Source organism: Chelonoidis abingdonii, chromosome 1, assembly GCF_003597395.2.
Source record: "Chelonoidis abingdonii isolate Lonesome George chromosome 1, CheloAbing_2.0, whole genome shotgun sequence".
In the NCBI taxonomy this organism is placed as follows: domain Eukaryota; kingdom Metazoa; phylum Chordata; order Testudines; family Testudinidae; genus Chelonoidis; species Chelonoidis abingdonii.
Genome location: NC_133769.1, coordinates 348920915 through 348927477, shown reverse-complemented (window position 1 = coordinate 348927477; position 6563 = coordinate 348920915). Strand labels below are relative to the sequence as shown.

At 39.3% G+C, this 6563-nt stretch overlaps 1 pseudogene; it reads left to right on the top strand.

The window, feature by feature from the left end:
* Positions 1–4071: 4071 nt before the first annotated feature.
* On the top strand, positions 4072–4184 carry LOC116818090 (U4 spliceosomal RNA; annotated as a pseudogene).
* Positions 4185–6563: the final 2379 nt, after the last annotated feature.

Here is a 6563-nt window from a genome sequence, read left to right as displayed (position 1 = left end):
TTTGCAACAAAAAAACTTCAGAAACAGACTCCAAAGAGAAACTGCTGAACTCAAATTGATATGCAAATTAGATACAATCAATTTAGGCTTGAATAAAGACTGGGAATGGCTGAGCCATTGCAAACATTGAATCTTCCACCTTTTCATGTTCTCTGTATGTATAAATATCTCCTGTTTGTGTGTTCCATTCTATGCATCTGAAGAAGTGAGCTGCAGCTCACAAAAGCTCATGCTGAAATAAATTTGTTAGTCTCTACAGTGCCACAAGTACTCCTGTTCTTTTTGCGGATACAGACTAACACGGCTGCTACTCTGAAACCTATTGGTGATAGTCAGTTATGCTACTCGCTATCCTGAGGCAATCCCACTATGTAACACCAATGCAAAGACTGTTGCCACAGATCTATTGAAAGTCTTTGCTCGAGTAGGAGTACTCAAAGAGATTCTCACCAACCAAGGCACAAACTTTATGTACTGCTTGATGAAACAGGTCTGTGACCTTCTGAAAATAAAGAGCTTCCATACCCTGAGACACCCAATCCCTTATTGCAAGTTAGAGAGCACTTAAATTATACTAAGCCAGTGGTTCTAAAACTTTTGTACTGGTGACCTCGTTCACACACAACAAGCCTCTGAGTATGAGCCCCCTTATAAATTAAAAACACTTATATATATATAAAATGCTGGAGATGAAGTGAGGTTTGGGGTGGAGGTTGACAGCTTGCAACTCCCCATGTAATAACCTCATGACCCCCTGAGGGTTCCTGACTCCCAGTTTGAGCACCCCTGTACTAAGCGAAGCAATTTGTTGCACGTTCCCAGTTTGCAACAAATTGCTGACAGCAGAACTTAAATTATTTTAAAGTTCACATAGATAAAATTACAGTTAAAACACACACATTTCAAGCACACACATATTAAATACTATAAACTATCCTAAACTATACTTATACTAAACTATAATTAAAAGAATATTAATCTTCCTCTATAAATCTGTTGCTGTTTTCTTTTAAAAATCAAATCACTGCTGCTGTTCAGCTCCTGATCAGCCAGTTCTGCTCTGCTCTAGCTTTCTTTTCTTTCTCTGCAGCAGTTTGTCTCTGGCTTCTCTTGCTGGCTCCCTGGCTTTTTCTGCACAACTCTCCTCTTCTCAGATGCAGCCTCTGGATTCTGAAAATGCTGTTGGCAGCTGGTCTTTTATGCTACATTGTAGCTCTGTCTTATATAGCTTCCTGGTCTTGGCAACAGTTACCTCACTTGCATATACTCAGTCTTCACCATTACCTCAGAATTCTGATTGACAGCTCTGACCTTTAAACAAGTCGTGGCCAGTATAAGTGGCTTCTGACCTCCTAGCAGCTTAACTGACTAACCTCTCTTCCACCTCTCACTTTACTGCACATGCTCAGTCGTTTTATACTACTGACAGTCAGGCCCTTACCTGGTCATGTCTGGTCTTTGTCTGGACATGTTTTTGAACATGCTCAATAGTTGCTAATCTTGCACATGCTCACTGAAGTCCTTGTGTATTCCTCTATAGCATATTGTCTCTTAAACACAACTCGTTGCTATTGTGTTTTAATTTCTTTCATATTATTGATCCTTTTTAAAGCTTATAGAATTTTGCATGCAGACTGTGATCTTCATAACTCAGGCAAGAGCTGCAGGACATGTCACTAGATCATATGAACCAGTCAACTTAACGAAAATCCATTGGCTGGCATTTTCTGCCACAGCATTCATGATAGGCATATTACACACACACACAGAGGGAACAAAGAATAAATACGTCAGTGAAAACTACTGACATGACATAATTACTCCATAAAAATTCATGGTAGTTGTGTTTTACTTCATTTGCATATATGGCTGAGAAAACATGGAATAAATGGATATAACGTAAATTAGCTAAGCAGCTCTCTCTAGATTCTTGGGGAATTAGAGAACATTGTTTTTGACATGAATACACTGTGTTTGGGCAAGTATTCAAATTCCGTAGGGTCACAGGTTGTGTGACTTTCCAGAAGGTACAATACTTCATTCCATGATGGGAGTGCTATAGCTAAAGGTTCGTGTAGCCCGTTAAGGACTTAGCCTTCAGGGAGAAGCAGGATTTGTGTCTCATTAAGGGAAAGGGGCAAATACAGAAAAGAAGGCTTTCCCTGCAATATAGCGTATGAAAATGATTTAAAGGAGCAAGGTTGCTGATGTGTATCTAGGCACAATCTTGAGAGATACTGAGTTCTATCCGCTCCCGCCCTAGGCAGTGGGAGCTGAGAGTGCTCAGCATCTAACAGGATTGTGCACTTTGTCTATGTGCATTTTCATTCTGAACTGAACCAAATACACTGGATTTATGGTAAATAAATTGTGCTTGCCATTGAAGTCCCAGATATGGAGGGGAGCAGTTTTGTGTTACAACTGTTATAGTAATCCCTATTAAGCATGTTTTGTACTGTACAAATATTGATTAGTGTCAATTCTCACAACACACCTATGCAGCAGATAAGGTTGGATTCTAATACTGGCTCATCTCCAGTTCAGAGATTGAAAGCCAAAGCAGAGACATGAAGACCTCTGTAGTGTCACAAAGGCAAACCATGGCGGAGGCCGGATTGGAGCTCAAAACATTCCTGATGCCAACTCTTGTGCTCATATAATGCTGTCTCTCTCTCTAGCATGCTTGAATATGCAGATGAAAGTTGTGTGTGGTAATTTGAAAATCCATCTGTGGTATAAAGTACGGCACCACAGCCTATCTCTGCTCCCATTAAGTCAGGAGTTTAATGCAACATACACAAGATGCAATTAGGCATACTTCAGTGCTAATGATAGCCCTACATTTTCACTAACCATAAGCTAGACGTTAGTCACCAGTGACTACACAGTATCATGATGATTCCAAGGTAGCATTTCAAAGTTAAATACCTGTATGAAGTAAAGCAAAAAAGCTGTTCCTACTCATTAAAGCACTGTGCCAGTCATTTGGTGTGTATGGCCTTGGGCAATGGAAGTTAAGAACCTACATATCTTTGAAGATCTGGGCCTTAACTTCTCTTTCCTTCAGTTTCCCCATTTCTACAATATCTGGCCCCATCCTACAATCCCTTTCTCTCTAGCTTAACTTTAAGGACAGGAATAGTCTCCTTGACTTCAATTAAACTGCTTACATAAAGTTAAGCAGATATGTGTCTGCAAGATCCAGCCTTTGTTTTTGTTCCAGGAGTGTTGAGAGGCTCAGATCATCTGTGTTTGTAAATTGTTTTGAGATCAAAGATATTTGGCTGACATTCTATGATCTGTGTTGTACAGAAGGCCAAACTAAACGATTTAATGGTCCCTTCTGGCCTTAAACTCTTGAATCTGCAGATGGAATGATACAGGGATACAAAGTGTTTTCTTAATGAAGATCAGGAAACCACATAGTAAACAAAGTTTCAAAAACAGAAATATGTAAAATAATGTAATAAGTAATGAATGACCACATCAATGTCAGCCATCTAGTGGGCATATGTAGTAAGCAACCAAGTGTCAGCATATTAACACCTTCCCCCGCCCCGCAGCATTATTTCAAAGCATATCTTTTTTTCAAGAGTGATCTACTGCCCCATCTAAATTGAATGACAAGAAATCTGAAAAACTAATAAACAGAGTTGGGCCTGACCCACAAAATTCAGATCCTAATTTCAAAACCCTCTGAAGCATGAAGGTGTTTGGATCCAGGGCTGCAGATCAGGCACATCTCTATTAATAATGTAAACATGCACTATAAGTACAATAGGCTCTCAATACCATAAGTGCAGGAACAAAAAAAAAATCCTTCTTAATGAATGCTTTGCCTTGAGTTCCATCAGCAGGGATGCATGTATTATTCAATTATACACCTAGCACCATTATGGAGTAGCTCTTAATTAAACTACAAGTGGAACCTCTCAGGTAATCAGAATTCAGGGCTAATTCGCACTTATTCCCACATCAATATATAATAGACAATATTAATCAAATTTAGAGTTCCTAGTTTTCAGTGATTATTTAATGCAAACAATGTCTCATTTTTAGAAGGGGGGAAATAGTTCTTTGCAGTGGCAGTATCATAGCTAATGAGGTTAATCCAAGGTGTGATTATTGCTAGTTGAAAACTTTCCCTCTTTCTTTAACTAAATAATTTGTAACACACCTATTGTCACAAAAGTAACTTAGCATAAGACAATAGTTTAAGAGCTATAATGGAGGGCAATGTGTCCAATGGATAGAGTAGCGACCTGAGAATTAGGCTATCCAGTGTTCTACTCCAACTGATCAGCTGTGTGACATTATGCATCTCCTTTCACTTTTCTGTGCCTCTGTTTCCCCTCCCACACTTTGTCTAACTTCTCCAATGAGACTACAAGCTTTTTTGAACAGGAACTGTCTCTTGCTATGTGCCTAGATCAGTGGGGCCTAGTCAGTATATAACATAAATAACACTGCTCTACAGCCAAAATGCTTCTGAAATAAATGTAGTCAAACTTTACTAATTCTGGGTCACTGAGAACGAAAATGATGCTTAAAATTATTGATTGGCTCTAGTCTAACTGTTGGGCTCCAGACTACAGCAGTGGAATCTCCTGGCAGGTGATGTTAGGGTATCCATGCTCCGTGACTGTCAGAAGGATCTTGTCCCATTCTTCTTCACAGAAGGTGATCTTGTAGCCTGCAACAACATCGATGGTGTGATGGCAGCACTCAAAATTGTTCATGATCCAGATGAGTGGAGACTGTTCATTGATTCATCGAAGACGAGTCTTAAAGCTGTTTTGCTGCATAATGGCAATGTTTTGCCATCAATTCCAGTTGGTCATGCAGTCCATATGAAGGAAACCTATGACAACATGAAACAACTTTTGAGGTGCATAAACTATGACCAACATCAGTGGCAGCTTTGTGGCGATTTGAAGGTTGTTGCTCTCTGGCTTGGTCTGCAGACTGGATACACAAAGTACTGCTGTTTTCTCTGCGAATGGGATAGTCGTGCAAGAGATTCCCACTACATCAAGAAAGATTGGCCACTCCGACAGTCATTGGAGCCTGGGAGGAAAAGTGTTCAGCATCCACCACTTGTTGAATCAAGGAAGATTTTGTTACCACCCTTACACATCAAGCTGGGTCTGATGAAGAACTTTGTCAAGGCCATTGACAAAACACAAGCAGCTTTCAAGTACCTCCGTGGAAAATTTCCAAGGTTAAGTGAAGCTAAGATAAAGGAAGGTGTCTTTGTTGGTCCTCAGATTTGTGAACTTCTTCGAGATGATGCATTTGACCATGCACTGCGTGGCAAGGAAAAGACGGCATGGAAAGCCTTCCAGTTAGTGGCAATAAATTTTCTCGGAAACAACAAGGCAGACAACTATAGGTTGTTGATGGAAAACCTCCTCAAGGCATACAAAAGCCTTGGTTGCAACATGTCACTAAAGATACATTTTTTGCACTCTCATCTAGATTTTTTTCCACCGAACTGCGGAGCAGTGAGCGACGAGCACGGCGAGCGATTTCACCAGGACATTGCAACAATGGAGAAATGCTATCAGGGCAAATGGAGCCCATCAATGCTTGCAGACTATTGCTGGACAGTGACAAGAGATGCTCCATTTAATGAATACAAGAGACAAGCCAAGAAGCGCCGAGTAGACACTGAATAGGACTAAACTATGTACATAATAGTTTTTTGCCTTTTGTTTCATAATAAATTTTATTTATATAACCCTTTTGCTGATTTTTAAAGTGTTACATAAACAGGACAGGTGAAATATTATCATGTAAAGCAACCATAAACACATGAAAAGACCTAGGTTTACAATTTATGATTAAAACTCTACTATCTACACAATATACATAGACATAAAATGTAAAAACTTAAATATCTTAGAAACAGTAGCCAATCAGTTGTTTTAATTGTCATATTTGAATTCAGCACATCAAAATACATAATAAATACCACATTTTATCTCTGAAGCAGACGACTTCTCAAAAATTGTAGACCAGTGTAATTAATTGCCACAATGACCCAACTACATATCCCCTGAAGCTGTTCCTCCTCTGTTAGATCCCAACACCATTGTTCCTCCTTTGTCTTTCAAAATTATGCAGATCATGTAATATACAAATTATACTCGGGGGGGAATAAAATAAAATCAAGTGATTTATTTGGGACATTCCTATAAAAGAGGAATCCATATGAAGTTCTCAAAGCTGCAAACCAGCATTCGCAGCCTGTTGTATTATAGTTCCCAGAAGATAAAAGAAACATATAGCAAGGGAAAATACATTCTTTGGTTGGGACACTGTTGGAGCTTTGCAATCAAGGAGCTCGATAAATAGATCAATGGATTATATGAGGAGGTTGCATGTGACAGCAGGGGACAGGACTCAGTGGCCCAGGAAGTCCCTTCCAGTCCTATGTTCATATGAACAGATTGTTTGTTTAGAGGGAAGAATCTCTCTACCTAACCTCACTACAAATATATCGCTAATTGATATCATTCTGAAAATATTACAAGTTAAGCTTCAGTTATAATTCTGCAAAT